Source organism: Mustela erminea, chromosome 7 (genome assembly GCF_009829155.1).
Source record: "Mustela erminea isolate mMusErm1 chromosome 7, mMusErm1.Pri, whole genome shotgun sequence".
Classification (NCBI taxonomy): domain Eukaryota; kingdom Metazoa; phylum Chordata; class Mammalia; order Carnivora; family Mustelidae; genus Mustela; species Mustela erminea.
This window is the reverse complement of record NC_045620.1, coordinates 90605724-90624532: the sequence shown is the minus strand read 5'-3', so window position 1 is coordinate 90624532 and position 18809 is coordinate 90605724. Positions and strand designations below refer to the sequence as shown.

General features: G+C 37.5%; 1 protein-coding gene across 3 annotated transcripts in view; it reads left to right on the top strand.

Moving 5' to 3' along the window:
- EXOC6B (exocyst complex component 6B) overlaps window positions 1-18809 on the top strand; it is a 615706-nt gene that overhangs the window by 113588 nt on the left and 483309 nt on the right. The gene's annotated exons all lie outside the window — the stretch shown is intronic.

Here is an 18809-nt window from a genome sequence, read left to right as displayed (position 1 = left end):
TCAGGGAAGTCCTTCCTCTTTATGGGAACACATAGTTAAAAGATGTGTTTTTATTTTTTTAACAGCAATGAGTTATTTACTCGTATATTGCTTTGCTCTGAGAAGTTCAGTAAATATGGATCCATTGTGATGGTTATATAGGGACTTTAAAGAGGTTTTTCTATTTTTTAAATATTTTCCTTCACTTTGGATATGATTTGAAGATTTTTAAAAAGTCTCTTTCTAGGTAATGAGCTAACTTATGCTGTAGGTACCTTTGGTTGATTACTGATCATGTAAGCAAGATGTCATGTTATTTATAAATATTTCTGTAACTGTTATTTCTGGTATCAGTGGGTATCAATGAAGAAAGTCCTTTCGGGAAATAATGTGAGTTATGATCATAGAAAAGGATTTATTTACAGCTTATAAGTGAACGAATGTGTTAGAAATTTTTAGTTTTTTTTTTTTTCTTTTAATATCTTCATCTCTAAGTAATGAAAGCTACCAAGGAATGTCTTGATTTCTTTCTCGTCATTTTGAATAAAAGAGCACTAATGATTTGCAGTGCTGCTTGCTCTTAAAATTTAAATCACATTGATTTTATTAAAATATCTGGGTATATCTTAAGATTTAGCCTACAACAACAAATAGAAGACTTGGTTGTTTATGGAAAGTGTTGTTTGGTTCTGCCAACAACTGTGTTCTCCAAGAAGTCATTTGTAGTTCTTATCATTCTGGCAAGAAGGAGGGAGCACATCACATTTTTTATCTCAGCCAGTCTTGATAATCTTTCAGATGTCTGATTCTGCAGAAGAGATTTGCGTCTTAGAAATTCCTTTCCTAAAGCATTACAGATACTCTTCCCCCACTCTTTTTTTAAAGTTTTGTCAGTTTTATACTATATAATGGGGAATGTTCAAAACTATTTGATGATAAACCTGATGGAAATAATCATATCGTCATTTTTCAGTGGTGAAGAAAGAAAATTAATAATTGAAAGTATATCTCCATATTACTGGGTGTGTGTGTGTGTTTGTGTATATATATATATATTTTTTTTTTGTATGTATTTTGAATATAAGAATGAAGGTATTCTGCAAGGCAAGTCTCTATTGTGTTTGACAAGTTTTTTCTAAACTTTCAAAAATAGGAGAGTATAGTACAGAGTCTCTGTGGAAGCATTGTTTTTTTAAAGTTATCTTTTTTTTTTAGGCCTCTGCTTGAGAAATTAACTTCAGTTCCTTTTTGGTGAAAGAGATGATTCTATGAAAATACTATTATTTCACTTACTGTGGATTATCTGGTTTTACCTCTTAATTATCTAAAGAAATTCAGGCCCAGGGCAGGGAAATGATTTGCTCAAGTTCACACAGCTTGTAAAGGTCAGGTCCTGTAGTAGAATTCAGGGTAGTTTGAGGTGAATTTGCCTACCATGGCACTCAATCTATGTAAACTATTAGCCATTTGGTATATTTGTGTTATATAAAGAACTGAAGAAAACCATCATGGATTCAGAACTTTTAATTAACTGATAACCCTGTAAAATTTAAAACAGGTATAGCTTTTATTGCATGTATTGTTATCCTATGCTATGTTAGTTGAGAATGTGGATTAAACTATCTTAACACACTTTAAGATCTGTAGTACCTAAAAAGTAAGGAAAGTGGGAGGAAGAGAAATTACCATATACTTTGTACATAGTAGTTTTCAGTAAATATTTATTTGAATTTGTGGATGTTGGAAAAGAAGGAAAGGATATGATTTATTTTCACTTATGTCAAACCCAAAATGGTGTTTCTGACTTGTGATGGTTTTCTTTGCATTGGTCATTTAGGGAATCTTTCCATTGTGTGGCTCTGCCATTTTTAATGTGGCTTTGAAGGTTGCTACAGAAGGAAAAAGGCCAGGGAGTATTGCCTGTGGGAGAGCTTTTAAGGGCTACTCATGGATGCAATATATTATCCCTTATAGTCACATTTCTTGGCCAGAACCTAATTACTTGGCTTTTACTGACCTGCAAGGGAGGCTGAGAAAATAAAATCTCACTCCGTCACAAAGAGGAGAAGGGTTTAGGTTTGGTGAATAGTAGCTAGTCTCTGGTATCGGCTACTCTTTGGTCATCAACTATCTCTTCACCTTCCTCTTGTCCATAGAACACACATGCTTCTCTCAAGAACGGCAACCCAGTATCCCATCTAGTTATGACATCCATTTCAGAGTCTAGTATCTTCCTGGGATGCTCAGAACTCACCATCAGATCCAGACAAGCCTCCAGATCCAGATGGGCTACCGACCAGGAAAGAGACCAGGGAAGAGGATGACAAGTTATCCACACCTGTGTTCCCTCCCACCTCCAGTGAGGAAACTAGAATGGAATAACTACAACAAAAACTTGGATTTAGAAAAGGCGATAGTGGGAGATGCACAGTATTTCCTGTTTCATAAGCAAATCATGTAATCCTTTTGGGCCATGATTGGGGAATCCTTCTGCCTTGGTAGTAGTAGTGGGTCTTTCTTGCTTAGACATTAATTCTCTGAGAGGAACTCCTTTGCCCATAGTTGTTCCAGGCTCTTGGTAGCACCCTGTTTTTTCTTTATCTGTTTTTTTCTTTTTCAGAAAGAAGTGGGTACTGGGGAATATGTCTTCTTTAGGTGATCTCTCTCCCTCTCTCTCTACTCTCTCTGTCTCTCATTTTCTTTCTCTTGTAATGTTTCTAGATATTATACTTACATCTATACTTACATCTATATCTATACACATAGACCCCCTCCATATATATATATATGCATATATATGTATATGTGAATATATATAGATACATATCTATCTATCTATCTATCTATCTATCTATCTATCTATGTTAGACTACCTGCCTTCTGCTTCTGCAAATTTAGGGACCCAAGGGTGGTTTTAAGTCTCTGAACAGCCAAAGGTTTATTTAGTCCAGATTTGTGATTTGGGGCATTATACTTACCTCAAAACTTACGAGGCCTCTGTTTCTTTCCCATAGGTTCTATTTGGACACCAGACCCAGTGGTCTTTTCTAGCTATAATTTTGAGGAATAGTTTTTTTTTTTTTTTTTTTTTCCTTTCTCCCCACTTTGCGAAGGTAGGCCTTGCTTCATGCCTTTCTTACTTTAATGGCCCTGCTTTGAAGCGGTGTGAAATAATGGGTAAGAGGACCACACCTGAATCTGATCTTTGCTTCAGGATTGAGTCACTTTGTTCATCTAGAAATAGTCTTTGGAATTTATTGCTCAAACCTTTACCATTCTTTTACCATTGGGATTCTATATGCATTTAGCTTTCTAACCCTCTGAGGCCCATGTGTCTGGACTTCTTTTGTCTCCTATATTTCATTTAGCAAACCAGCAGCTTCTTTTTTGTGGCTGTCTCTTTCCTGTAATAGCTTGCTAGAGACAGAAAGGAAATGCCAGTATATATACTCTAACTTGGACTGTCCATTCAGTCACAGAGCTACACACGCCATAGGCATGTGGTGTGCCTTTTCATTTATTACAGGTTCCAGCTTTACTAGCCGTTTTGCCACAGTATTACAGGGCTCTCAGGGCTTTCCACGTGTTACATGTATATTCTTGCTGCCTATTGCCTGACCTCTCAACCAATGCCATTTATTTTAGTTTTTTTTGTTGTTGTTGTTAAGGCAGAACCATTCTTCCAATACCAGTTTCTGTTTTCCTTAAATAATGCTGCTTATTCTAAGAGCTAAGCTCTAAAATATCACCATAGAAGTTTCATTGTTTGCTCATTGGAAGTCCACAATGATCTTCCTGGCAGGGTTGCTTTTCTTCAAGTGACCATCAAAGAATCCAGGACTCTTCTGACTTGTGGCTCTGTCACTTCAAAACGTGGCTTTCAACATTCCAGTAGTAGGAAAAAGAGTAAAGAAGACCCTGGGGATTTTTATGGACCAGGCTTGTAAGTGATACATACCACTGCTGTCAACATTACACTGGCCATACCTCACTTACTGTAAGTGAGGCTTGGATACATAGTCTATCAGTCTGACCAGGAGGAACAAGAAATAAGTTTGGTGACTAGCTGGCTAGCCTTTGCTACAACCTGCTATTACACAGCCTCAGAAACCACATATCTTCCATGTCTCTTGTCTTTTTTCCCCCCAACAATTTCATTTCTTTGACATTCTTTGACATTCCTCATATGTTTTGCCTTCTGATTTACTAATTCAGTTTTTAGCATTGTCATGCTGCTACTTAGAACTTTATCATTATTATTTTTAGTTTAGCAAGCACAAGTTTAGCTTTGGGAATTTGTTCTAGTCCTCTTTAAAAAAATATTTTAAGCTGTTTTCTTGAGAGCCATGTGAAAAAATAGGTTTGAAAGTCTTAATACTGATAATTAGTCTGGGCTCTTCTAGAAATTAGGTAGGTGATTGTGCTTTTTCATGGTGGACATTTCCCTTTGTCATCTCCCCAATGTGTCCTGGGTTACTACATTGTAACAATGTATCCTGGGTTACTAGATCTCTGGGGGGACTTTGTCCTTGGTACTGTGAAATGATGGAAAAAGCGGTAGATTGGTTTCTTTTGAGGTTAAAGCAGTCAAAACAAATTACCAGAAAGAGCTCCACCCTGATTAAATTTTAATGTGCAAATTAGGCTCAATACTTTTATCTGTTTTTATAATATCAAACTGCTTGCTGTCCCATTTTATCAGAAGATATGTTGCAAAAAATGGGGATGATCTGAGGGATATGTAGTTTATCAATTCATCTGTATTCAGAGCGGTATATGATCTCTGGATAAAGCTTTATCAGTAGGAAGCTCTTAGTTTTGATCACCTGTGGTAGGCAGAATTCTAGGATGACCCCAGGGTTCCTGTCCCCTGGTGTATGCATCCTGTAAAATCTCCCTCCTTGAGTGTGTGGGCCTGATATATAATCAGGTAGAGCCTTTTAAAAGAGTGATTGGAGTTCAGGTATATAAGTTAGATTTAAAGCTGCAGCAGAAGAAATAAAGTGCTGAGTTTTAGAGAAGGACCCATGGCATGAAACGTAGGCCACTAGAGGTGCTGAGAGCTATTGCTAATGGACAGCCAGCAAGGAATTGGGAACCAGAATCCTACAACCACAGGAAAGTGAATTCTGCCTATAATATGAATGAATTTGGAAGAGGACCTTAAGTTCTAGATAAGACCACAGCTTTGACTGACACCATGATTTCAGCCTGGTGAGACCCTGAGCAGAAGACCTGGCAAAAAATGCTGAATTCCTGAACCGTGGAAACTGACATAGTAACTGTGTGGCTTTAACCCATTAAGTTTATAGGAATTTGTTACAGCAATAGAAAATTAATATGCTCTTTTATTTTGGTCTTTTTTGTTGTTGTTTTAAGATTTATTTATTTGAGAGAAAGAGAGGGCATCAGGAGGAGGGGCAGTGGGAGAGGGAGAGAGAATCCCAAGCAGACTCCACATTGGGTGCCGAGCCCAATGTGGGGCTTGAACCTCCAATCCAGAGACTATGACCCAAGCTGAAACCAAGAGTGGGAGCTCAGTTGACTCCACCACCCAGGCACCCTCTACCATTTTAAAAGATTTATTTATTTATTTGAGAGAGAGAATGCAAGTGAGCATATTTTGGTGTTGAATAGAATTACTTTTTACTAAACTATACATTTTTATTTTTTATTTTACTAAACTGTACAATGGTATAGTCTAGTATAAAGTGATATCTAGCAAGAAGTCTCTGAGTTTTTCATCTATTTTCCAGTATACCTATGAGGCGACAAAAAAGTAAGAAAATAGGTAAATATGAAAACTAGGAGAGAAATTCAACCATTTAGTAGAATTTTTTTTTTAATTTTTATTTATTTATTTTTTTAAAAGATTTTGTTTATTTATTTGACAGACATCACAAGTAGGCAGAGAAGCAGGCAGAGAGAGAGAGAGGAGGAAGCAGGCTCCTGCTGAGCAGAGAGCCCGAAGCGGGGCTCGATCCCAGGACCCTGAGATCATGACCTGAGCCAAAGGCAGAGGCTTTAACCCACTGAGCCACCCAGGCGCCCCCATTTAGTAGAATTTGAAGAGGAATTATAAAATTGTTCATTCTTCTGTTTATTACCTGTTGAATTTTAAGTTAAGCAATCTCGTTTTTATTTTCAAAAAATCTTTCATATTCTCATATATGTATGTGCATATATCCAATACCATGTTAAATATAAATATAAAATATAAATATATATCAATATGGTATTAACAAATACCATGTTTTAATATATTTAACAATACCATGTTAAAATATATATGCATAAATCTAATACCTATATATATATTTATAATGTTTTTTATATACGTGTATGTGTGTGTGTGTGTGTGTGTGTGTGTGTGTGTATGTTTTAACATGGTATTGGATTGACAGCATTTAGTGAACCCAGCTGGGGGTTCTGCCATGGGAAATAGAACCATCTGCAAAGTAGGCAGAAAATCCCCCTACCTTTTATCCTGTCTTGTTTTTTATGTTGGTCTTCCTGTATGCTTCCAAAATACTGTGCATATCTTATTTTAGAATTATCATTTTAGCTTGAAGTGATTTTATAAAAAAAGTCTAAAGAAATTCTTCATTAGTTGTCTGCTCTTTTCTAGTTTTCCTGTTGACATTGATTTCTGTAATTCACTTGTTATGGAATTGATTTGTGTAGGAGGGAAGTTCTGTATTTCTTATTTTGATTAGTTTGCCTTAGGCCTTGTGAGGCTAAATAACATTTGTAATATAAACATTCTTGGCTAGGTTGATTTCTATGAGGCTGTTTAACAAAGGAAAGGATTTATTTACTTTTAAAATTTTAACTTGGCTTTGCTAAATTATACGGGTTATATAACTGTTGGTTAGAAAAGGAACCCATTGCCCATTAAGGAGATGGAAGGCTCCTAGGCAGTCTTCCTTTAGTAATTGGTTTTAAAGAAACTGACCCTTGGGTGAGATTAGTTGTCTCCAAGGTTCTTTCAACCCTTGACTTTCTTTGGTTAAGTCTTGACTAGCAAAATGTGCTCTTTTATTTATTGTGTTGAATGTCTTTGACTTAGACCTGGCACAGTACTACCAACTGAGTTAACACAGGCCATGTGATGACTGCCAAGTAAAAGCAGTTTTGCTGTTGAAACTTATTTTGTGCTGTGTGCTATGCGATACTCCAGTGGAATATGGTTTTGGGGTCAGAGAAGCTGTTCAGTTGGTCTGGTATTCTTGGATTTACTTGATAATCTCTTTTCTTCTTGATTTCTGTATTTATATATTTGTACTACTCTTTACTCCTTGGTCTCTGATTATGGGGATGGCATGGGGGTGGGGGGAAGTGTGAAGCTGTTTTATAGAGATTCTTGAAATAAGCAGCAATCAGAGTAGCATGCAATCAGAATATGGTAGATGTTCGGGTAGTAGGGGTTCAGTTTACTATTAAGTTACATGATAGTTAAGAGAACACATTTTGGAGTCTGGCTCAGACTCCTAGGTTTGGCATTTGTTAGTTATATGACAGTGAGCAAGTTACCAAGCATCCCATTCAGTCTTCACAACTCTATAGTAGGAATTTTTAATCTTCTTTTCAAAGATGTGAAAACATGTAGGGAAATCAAGTACTTAGTTAGGTCCCAGGCATATAATAAATGCTTTTAAACAGTTTTTTCTCCTTACCTTAAAAAAATTATTTGTTATATGTACTTCTAAAATATTTTGAACCTGATTTTAATTAAAAATCATGTATATAAAAATCATGTATATTAGAAGACTGTTAAGTATAACACATCAGTATCTTTTTACCAGTATCGAGTTGGGATGAGAAAAGAAAGATAATTTATTTCTTAAATCTCATTTGAAAGCAGTATTGCAGTTCAGTTTTGAGCTTTCTCTTTTCAGAGTAAAAAGAAAACTACAGTATATGTATTTGTGTGCATAGATAATAAACATAATATTTATTTGCTTTGACTAAGCCAGGCATACCAGCTTATTAGGAGAAATTTTCCCTTTAATTAAACTTAAGAGAAAATTGTCATATGGATTCTCAATACAGTTTATAGTTTTGTGGTGTGCTCATCCTAAAATAGAACATTGATTAGAAAATCTAGAGGAAGAGCAGTTATTACAATACTTATTCCATCTCTTACAAATATATAAACATATACATGCATGTGTGGTATATGTGTGTGTGTGTATTTCAGTTATTTTAAGATTAAATTCTTTTTTTTAAAGATTTTATTTATTTATTTGACAGACAGAGATTACAAGTAGGCAGAGAAGCAGGCAGAGAGAGAGAAGGGGGAAGCAGGCTCCCTGCTGAGCAGAGAGGCCGATGCAGGGCTCAATCCCAGGACCCTGGGACCATGACCCGAGCCGAAGGCAGAGGTTTTAACCCACTGAGCCACCCAGGTGCCCCAAGATTAAATTCTTTTGGGAATATTCCTTTTACTGAGTCTTGGCTTGTGAGCAATAATACAGTATAGCCTTGTAAGAATAAACCATCAAGTAGAACAGAATACAAGTATAGAAATTGACCAAACATTTATTTATATATATATATGAATTTAATAAATGACAAAGGTGGTATCATACAAGAAGCATAAATACACACAAATTAGCATCACACCATATAGGTGTAAAGTAAGTTTTCCTTCAGTTAGTCTTATAGGTAGAAAGGTCAATGGAGTGCATTGGAACATCATTCTACTACCTTTCTCTGGAGGGATGTGATGGGTTCAGCTTTGCTGTACAAACAGCAGGATGTGTCTCAGGAGAGGGACACTGCTCTCAGATCATTTATAGGGAAGCTGGGAAGAAGCTGAAGACGGTCAGTATATATTAGGTGGATCCTTCCTGGTCCAAGAAATGTCTTGGTAAGAGTAATTGTCATGTCAGTGCCACTCATATCAGCTAAGCAGACCTAGTCTTTTTTTTTTTTTAAGATTTTTATTTATTCATGGACAGAGGGAGATCACAAGTAGGCAGAGAAACAGGCAGAGGGAGAGGAGTGGGGGAAGCAGGCTCCCTGCTGAGTAGAGAGCCCGAAGTGGGACTTGATCCCAGGACCCTGAGATCATGACCTGAGCTGAAGGCAGAAGCTTAACCCACTGAGCCACCCAGGCATCCCCAGACCTAGTCTTTTTCAGATGAGCTAACTCAATTTTCCTGACCCAGCATATTGCTTAGCTATGAGAATGGTGAGGGTACAGAGCCACTCGGCCCTCCAAGGCGACATCTCATAGCAGTGAGGAACTCCATTAACATGATTGCTCCTTTTCATATCTGTTTTCCCAACTAGGCTGTGGTTTGTGTAAGGACAGAAGTATGGCTTTATTTTTATAGTTCCAGTGCCTTACTAACATAATACTTGGGGACAGTAGATAGTTAGTAAATAGTTAATAAATCAATTAATGACTGTCGTATTATTTAATAAAATTCAACGTACCTACACCTTAACATTTTTCAGGAAGAGACATCTTTTAAAAAATATTCAAAAGTATATGCTCTTAGTTTCCAGTTACGTTCTTAAGTATATGAAAATGTCTAAAATCACTTCTTGAATAGATTTTGACCCTTTCTGAAAGTACTGTGGAGGTACTAAGAGATTATCAAATAGGCTTGTTAAAAATGTTGAATTCAACATATACATTTATATTTTTTGTCTCTCTAGACTTGTAAAAACAATAGCTAGGGGCATCTTGGTGGCTCAGTTGGTTAAGTGTTTGCCTTTGGTTCAGGTCATGATCTCAGGGTCCTAGGATCAAGAGTCCTGTATTGGGCTCCCTGCTCAGTGGGGAGTCTGCTTCTCCCTTTGCTCCTCCTCCCCACTCATATTCTTTCTCTCTCTCTCTCTTTTACTCTCTCACTCTCTCTCTCTCAAATGAATAAATGGAAACCTTAAAAAAAAAATGCAGTTAGACAACCTGATTCCTTACCCAGCTTTTCACACCAGTTAACTGCCCTATCCCAGCTCTAGCAGAAGACCATAGGACAGTAGGCGTAAATTGATGGTAAGGTTACCAAACCAAAAGCAGTGGAAGTTTGAGATTCATCTTGCATTTCACAGCCCTTCTCTCTGATTTGGTTCCCAGGACTCTAATAGCCAGATTTATATCCTTCAGGTATGAGATTGGAAGGTACTGTGAATAATAGGATTAGTCCAAGGAAACTGTCTTAGAGGTATGTCCACTCGGTTGTCCCCAAATAGACAGATCAGATCACTTTGAAGTCCACAGTTGACTAGACTGATGTACATGCACAGAACTTTAAGTCAGCTTTTTACTTTCCCAATTTGAGATATGGGCAGATCACCAAGGATAGCAGATATTTGAGAAAATCCTCTAACATTACAGTTAGAGGTCAGAACAAACACATATGAAGAAGCAACTTGGAAAGGGTAGAGACTGTACAAGAAGAGGAAAACTAAAAGGCATAATAAAACAATCAGTAGTGTTAGAAAGATAAAAATTGTATATACAAGAGGATCAGAAATCACACAAAATGAGAAATTCAGAGAGCAAAAAAGAATGTTTAAGAATTAAAAATATAGGGGCACCTGCGTGGCTCAGTGGGATAAAGCCTTTGCCTTCGGCTCAGGTCATGATCTCAGGGTCCTGGGATCGAACCCTGCATCAGGCTCTCGGCTCCTCAGGGAGTCTGCTTCCTCCTCTCTCTCTGCCTGCCTCTCTGCCTACTTGTGATCTCTGTCTGTCAAATAAATAAATAAAATCTTAAAAAAAAATTAAAAATATATGGGATGCCTGGGAGGCTCAGTTGGTTAAACGTCTGCCTTCGGCTCGGGTCATGATCTCGGTGTCCTGGGACAGAGTCCAGGATCTGGCTCCTTGCTCAATGGGGAGCCTGCTTCTCCCTCTGCCTGCTCTGCCTGCTTCTCCCCCTGCTTGTGCTCTCTCTCTCTGACAAATAAATAGATAAATAATATTTTAAAAAAAAGAATTAAAAATATGATAGCAGAAACCTTAAAGGAAGGTTTGGGAAATAAAGTGGAGAGGATCCCTCAGAGAGAAAGAGAGAGAGTAGAGAGAAAAAGAGATAGAACATAGGAAGTAGAAAAGATAGAAAAATATTGGAGGGTCAGTTCAGGAGACCTAGTGTTTGAAAGAGAAAATGAAGGAAAGGAATTCATAGAAATAATGTGGGAAAATTTCCCAAAATTCTAAGACATGAAATTCCAGATTAAAAGATGCCTAATATAAGGGATGGAAATAGTCTTACATCCAGGTATGTTGTGAGATTTCAGAAGCCAGAGGACAAATAGAAAATCCTCTAGAGATGGATAAAAATGCCTCTAGAGATATAAAACAGGATTCAGTGTCAAAATGATTTGGGAATATAGCAATACTGGAAGGTAGACTGAAATGGAGCAGTGTCTTTAAAGTTCTAAGGGAAAAGGATTACTCATCCACATTTCCCTATCTAGCTACACAATACCAAGCAAGTATAAGGGTGGGATAAATATGTTTTCAGTAATGAAAGTCTTCAAAAATTTGCTTCCCATACTCCCCCCACCCCCCGCCAAGATAGGAGGTATTAAGGACAGAGATAACCTAAGAGAGAAGAGGAGCAAATAGAATTTCTAAAATGATGATTAAAAGGGAGATAGTTGGTTGACAGTGGGGTAGCAGGCAGAAAGTACAACCAGCACAGTCTGGAGCATTTTAGAAAGTTTAAGAGAGGTATCCTGAGAAGGTGAAAGTAGTAGAATACTGGATATATTTGAACATATTGAGAGGAAACTCAGATAGTTGGGGAGAGTTTGGAAACAGAGTAATGTTAAATACATAAAAACTTAGGTAAACTTAAAAATAAGAAAACTTAACCCCAGAAAACAAGTTATGTAAAACAGGGAAAGTGATGATAGTGTCTTATAAGGCTTGACTGTGACTTGCATTTATATAGTTATAATAATGGCTGAAAGCTAACTTATCTAATGGATCCATTGATTTTTCTCTGTTTTGGAGGTATAGGTGAATGGACACTGTGTGCGGATGTGTGGTGCTGGTGTGGTATACATGTGAAAGAGACCAAACTAAATCCTCATCCCTCCTGGTGGGACATCAGTAGATCATGCTTAAATCTAACACACAGGAGGGTGCCTGAGTGGCTCAGTGGGTTAAGCCTCTGCCTTCTGCTCAGGTCATGGTCTCAGGGTTTTGGGATTGAGCCCCGCATCGGGCTCTCTGCTCATTGGGGAGGCTGCTCCCCTGCCCCCTGCCTGCCTCTCTGCTCTACTTGTGATCTCTCTCTCTATTAAATAAATAAAATCTTAAAAAAAAATCTGACACACTCAGGAAAAGGCAGAAGCAATGCAAGGGTCCATTGACAGATGAATGGATAAACAAAATGTGACACATACATACAGTGGAATACTGTCCAGCCTTTAAAAGGAAAGAAACTGACACCTGCTACGACATAGATGAACCTTGAAGACATGATGCTAAGTGAACTAAGCCAGGCACAAGAGGACAAATAGTGTATGATTTCACATATATGAGGTTCCTGAACTAGTCAGATTTATAAAGACAGAAAGTGGAATGATGGTTTCAAGGGCCCGGGCTAGAGGGTTGATGAATGAATGTTTAATGGGTACAGAGTCTCAGCTGGGGAAAATGGAGAAGTTCTGAAGATGGATGGTAGTGATGGTTATACAGTGTGAATGTCCCTAATATCATAAGACTGTACACTTGGAACTGGTAAACATGGAAAATTCTATGTTACGTATATTTACTGTAATTTTAAAAACCTGGAAATTTAGGCAATAGCACAAATACAGATGCTAGATAGAGATAGAGGGTAAACTTCAAAAGAGTGTTTGCCTGGGAAGCAGGGTTTAGGGGGAAGAAGGAGAGAAGGAGATGGTGTCTTTTTATAATAAACTCTATAGATTGATTTGACTGTGTACAACTTAATCATGCATGACTTTGAATATGTAACTTAGAAAAAATATAGTGAATGAAATAGAAAAGAAATACAAGTCATCAGATTTGGAGTACATGTGTAGTAGATATTGGTGGACTGGAATATGAGGTAGGAAAAATTCTAACTCTCAGGGTCCAAAGGAAGAGTGCCCCTTATTTAAGGGACCAGTTTTACTTAGCTTTATTATTATTGGTTTTTTTTCCTGCTCTATGTGGGGTAGTGGAGGAGTCTGTTTTTCAGATTTATAGCTGTAATAAGATGGAATTGTAATTGTAATTATGTGTTATATATAAGTTAAATTAAGGTCCATTTGATTCTCTGTTGTATTGTGTGCCTTATTAAAGAAGAGAACAGTTTAAATTTAATATAATGAGCAACATTATATATATATAATATATGTTTGTAAATATAAATCTATTTTTATTTTTATTTTTATTTATTTATTTTTTAAGATTTTATTTATTTATCTGACAGAGAGAGATCACAAGTAGGCAGAGAGGCAGGCAGAGAGAGAGAGAGAGAGAGAGAGAGGAGGAAGCAGGCTCCCTGCTGAGCAGAGAGCCCGATGTGGGACTCGATCCCAGGACCCTGAGATCATGACCTGAGCCGAAGGCAGCGGCTTAGCCCACTGAGCCACCCAGGCGCCCCGAATATAAATCTATTTTAAAAAAAGATTTTATTTATTTATTTGACAGAGAGAAAGAAGGACAGAGAGAGCACAAGCAGGGGCAGCAGCAGGCAGAGGGAGAAGCAAACTGTCTCTGAGTAGAGAGTCTGATGCGGTGCTCGAATCCAGGACAGTGGGATCGTGACCTGAGCTAAAGGCAGATGCTTAATTGACTGAGTTACCCAGGCACCCCTATAAATATAAAAATCTCGAGCGTGATGATAAAGGTTGAAAATTTGTGATAATCTGAACGATGTCTTTTCCTTGCCTTGGAATCTTAAATATTTGCCCCTGTTCAGTAGAGAATATGAGTGCTTCACCACCCTCTTTTTGTTGCAAAATAATTGTCATACTACCCTCCCCTGCCACTCCTGCAGACCTCCACGCTCATTTCGATCATCCATGGGTATGTGTTCTGATGAGTGAATGAGTGGCCCTGCATAGTTTCAGAAGAAGAGTAGAAAAGAGGGAATTAGAACAGTGAAGGAAATTAGTGCTGATAGGTCAGGCTTTCTATAATTGGCTTGGCCTCAGAATTTTGTGGGAAAGAGCCAGTGGCCTCATTACTACTTCATTAGGAATCTGAACTTTCTGTTGAATTTAAAATAAAGGAAAATGACCCACACTATGAAGTTTTTCTTGGGTGGTTTGTACAATAACTGAACTTTATTCCGTTATAACACTCCTGAGATTTCCTACTCCCCCAAGTATCATGAATAAATGTGCCACACTAATGTGGAAATGAGGTTTGGTTCACTGAACTCTACTTTTTGACTTGAACTTGAGACCAGTACTTTAGATCTGAGTTATGAGGTGGAAATAAATTGATCTTACTAACAAATAAGATGCTATCTGGTTATTTTTTTTTTATTATGTAATTTAACCTCTGAAATATGCAAGTGTATGAAAGAGGTTATTTAAAATGATGCTTTAAATAGAATATAAAAATACACAGCCTAAGTGCTGTTAAACATTACTATATTGGGGCCTAAGAATAACTGCCTTACCATCAGATAACTACCTTATATGAGGTTAGGGATAGCATCTATCTACCTTTCTAAAAGATAAATGGAAGCAGAATGTATTTTTCATCTCATCATTGGAATGAACTATTAAAGCTTATGTTTAAAGGTAGTGATCTCTCATTACACATCTGAATAGGCTAGTATTCTTATGTTATATCTGTTTATAAAGTTACTATCCTACTTCCCTTGTGTATAGATGTTGTTTTTTCAAGTCAGATATAACTGCATGATTGAAATACAGAATAAATATTTAAAAGCAAAGACTTACATCCCTTTTACTTTCTACCTCTTTACATGGTTAGGTGTGCCCCGCTTTTTTCCCCATCTCCCTTCCTTTTTCCTCTCCTGAGTTCTAGAAATCCAGCTTCCAAGACCTCAGGATTGAGCTTTAAGTGGGCTTACATGCTGACCACCCCACCTGAGAATCTTTTATTTTTCAAAAATCAACTATGGTATAAGATCTAAAACCGTAATAGAGGGATGCCTGGGTGGCTCAATCGGTTAAGTGTCTGCCCTCATCTCGGGTCATGTTTAGCTGTAAGGATAATGTTCCTTGGTCTAAAGAACAATTCAAACTATGATGTTTTTAGAGTGTTTAAATTCAAGGATAAAGGCTAATCAGTTCTGTTAGTCCCAGATCCCAGATTTTCCTGATATTCTGATATATCTTCACTACTGATTCTCATTAGATTAGATAAGTTCTAATGTCTAATCTGATATCAATACAGTGAAAAGTATAACAAGAAAACAAGGATGGCAAGGATTTGTTTTTAAATGATTGTAAATCTGGGATACTTGGGTGGCTCAGTTGGTTAAGCGTCTGCCTTTGGCTCAGGTCATGATTACAGGGATGGAGTCCCGCATGGGGTTCCTTGCTCGGTGGGGAACCTGCTTCTCCCTCTGCCTGCTGCTTCCCCTGCTTTTGCAATCTCTCTCTCTTTCTCTGACAAATAAATAAATACGATCTTTTAAAAAAGTGGTTGTAAATCTTTCCCATTTTTTAATTCAATGTGATTAAATCCTTGGGCCCTGCGAGCAGATAGTAATTTATGCTTGAATTCCATCTTAAATTTGGTCAGTGCTTTCTCACATTGAGTTTTTCTCTACCCCATGTTTAGATCCAATTAATATAATTCTATAAAATAGATCTCATAGAGCATGATGGATTTATTTGGTCATTTCAAATGTCTTTTATTTTATTAATACTTTCGTTGGACTAGCAGGGATTATTATACCTAAAAAAATAGGTTTCTTATGTAAGTGACTATAGAAGTTACTGTAACATTATATAAGTAGAATTATGAGTTATAAAATATTATAATCAAAGAGGAATTAACACCAGGCAAAGCTATGCTTATTTTAAAGAGATTGTGTTTCATTACAATGGTTAAAAACACATTGAGATAGTGGTCTGAGAATGTTAGACCCTTTAATAGATTTAGGGTTGGAAGAAAGGAGACTTTAATAGATTTAGGATTGGAAGAAAGGTTCCATTGCTGACACTCTCAAGGACAACAGGCATTTATTTTTATTAACTTGACTTGCACTAATTAAAGACTAGGAGAGGGGATACCTTCTTTTATTTTCATCATGCAGTTTTGCTGATAATACAGCCTACAGAGAAGCTGTCAACCCTCTTTGTGATAATTTTTAGAGAAAGTAAACTCATGTCTATTCCTGATCAAGTCTTTCTTGTAGAGTTGAGGTGCCTGGGTGGCTCAGTCAGTTAAGTGTCTGGCTTTGGCTCAGGTCATTATCTCAGGGTCCTGGGATTGAGCCCCACATCAGCCTCCTTGCAGGGAGCCTGCTTCTCCCTTTGCCTCTGCTGTGCTTTCTCTCTCTCTCAGATAGATAAAATCTTAGAAATAAAGTCTTTTTTGTAGAAAGCTTGTAGTATTTTGAATGTTAAAAGCATAGGTTTGGAGCCAGAAAAGCTGGGTTATATCACAGAAAAGCTGGGATCTATCACTTATAACATAACTGAATAAAATACTTAACCTGAGCCTTAGCATGCTCTTTTATCAGTAAGGGTCAAGTATGATGATATATATAAAGTACTTAGCACTGTGTCCCACACAACAGGTACTTAATAAACATGGCATGTCGAGATGTTTGTGTTTCGAGAGCTATGTAATTTTATCAGGTAACTGAAGTCTTCATTGGGGTGCCCTAGGTACTGAAAGCCTGATACCAGCCGGGTCTCCATCTCTCCATCTTCTTTTTTTTTTTTTTTTAAGATTTTATTTATTTATTTGTCAGAGAGAGAGCGAGCGAGAGTGAGCACAGGCAGTCAGAGTGGAAGGCAGAGTCTGAGGGAGAAGCAGGCTCCCTGCGGAGCAAGGATCCCGATGTGGGACTCGATCCCAGGACGCTGGGATCATGACCTGAGCCGAAGGCAGCTGCTTAACCAACTGAGCCACCCAGGCGTCCCTCTCTCCATCTTCTTAGTAAATGTTTGCAACTGCATTTTTCCATGAGTGTTTTAAGATTTTATTTATTTATTTGACAGAGATCACAAGTGGGCAGAGAGGCAGGCAGAGACAGAGAGAAGGGGAAACAGGCTCCCCACCGAGCAGAGAGCGCGATGCAGGGCTTGATCCCAGGACTGTGGAGATCATGACCTGAGCTGAAGGCAGAGGCTTTAACCCACTGAGCCACCCAGGCACCCCACCACAAGTGTTTTTAAACAAACGAATCTGGGAAAGCATGAAGGGAGGGGAGAAATTGTTTAACTGAAAGAGGCTCTTCTTATTATTTTTAGGCTTCAGTGTTAATAAATGCTGGGTTTTATTTGTTTCTTTTTTCTTTTTTCTTTTTTTTTACTTTATTTGTAATGATTGCTTTCATGTCAGTGAGAAACTAAACCCTGTATCTGTTTAAATAAATAGTTCAGGTCATAGAAATTAGTAAGACTTACATGGATCTTTATTTCGTTTTTGGAAATCTGATTTTGGGCCCTCAGCCTTTCTACAGTCTCCTCAAATAACTTCACTCTGCATCTGATGATTTTATTTTTATTTAAGTTACTAGATTGACCTGTACGCTGAGCTCAAAGCACTTTCTTATCTCCTTCTGTGCTGATACTTTTTGGTATTTGTACTTTATTCTCTTTTCAACATCCCTAGACCCCAGCCACGTGTTGCAGAGCATAGTGGAGCCAAGTCCGAGGTTTGGATCTAGAGCATTCCGTAAATCCCTGTGGTGTGTCCTTTGACCTGGGTGATAGCTCTTACTTGGCCCTGGAGAAATCCAGTTGAGAATTCCTGGGGTTGTTGTATTCTCAGCAAGTACTTTATTCTTGTCCTTTGCCAGATGTTTTCGTTACTGAGCACAAAAACTCCCATCAAAATAATGCTCAGGGAACTGATATGTGAGGGAGAAAAAAAAGAAAGGAAGAAAGAGAAATATTCAAACATATTCAGGAGGGCTAGAGAAACCGACCTAAGGGTGTTCTAGAACATGAGGAATCTAGCTTAGTTGTATATTCTTACATCCTTCTATATTTCCCTATAACTCTAAAAAGTTTTAGTAGGTGATGCCAAAGTAGTTGAAATTTTTTTTTAAATTTACATATAATAATTTTTTTCTCTATGTACATGAGGTTTTTAAAAAACATGCATAATTAGATTCACATGACCACCATTCCAAATAGGATACAGAACACTTCTGTCACCTCTCCAAATTCCCTTGGGCTGCCTCTTTGTAGTGAAACCTTTCTACCCATAACTCCTGGCCATTGATCATGACATGTATCAAAAATATAGGATAAGAAACATATCAAACTGGGTAATGAGGACTACTGGAAACTTGAATTATTGCTCAGGTCCTCACTGATTGGAAATGTGGCATTTCACTTACTCCCTTTGTTTAGGATATCAGTAGAGAAATAAACCTTAAACCAAAACACAGAAAAATTAAATTTTCCCAATTAAATAGGGACAGATGATCATGCAAGTTGTTGCCTTTTCTAAGCCTATGCAGTTCTAAGCTTTAGAGACTTTGTGACCTTTGAACCTGACTACTGGATGGATTCTTTCTGACTTCATGAGAAGGTGATTTGATACGTAACTGCTCCAAGATGACTAGGGAGTGTAACACCTTGGACAAGGAAGTTAAGTATGAGAAGTGGTCAGATCATTAGAATTGGATTTTTTACTCATAGACTCTTTGTTCTTTGTGAGAGACTACAGATCAAAACAG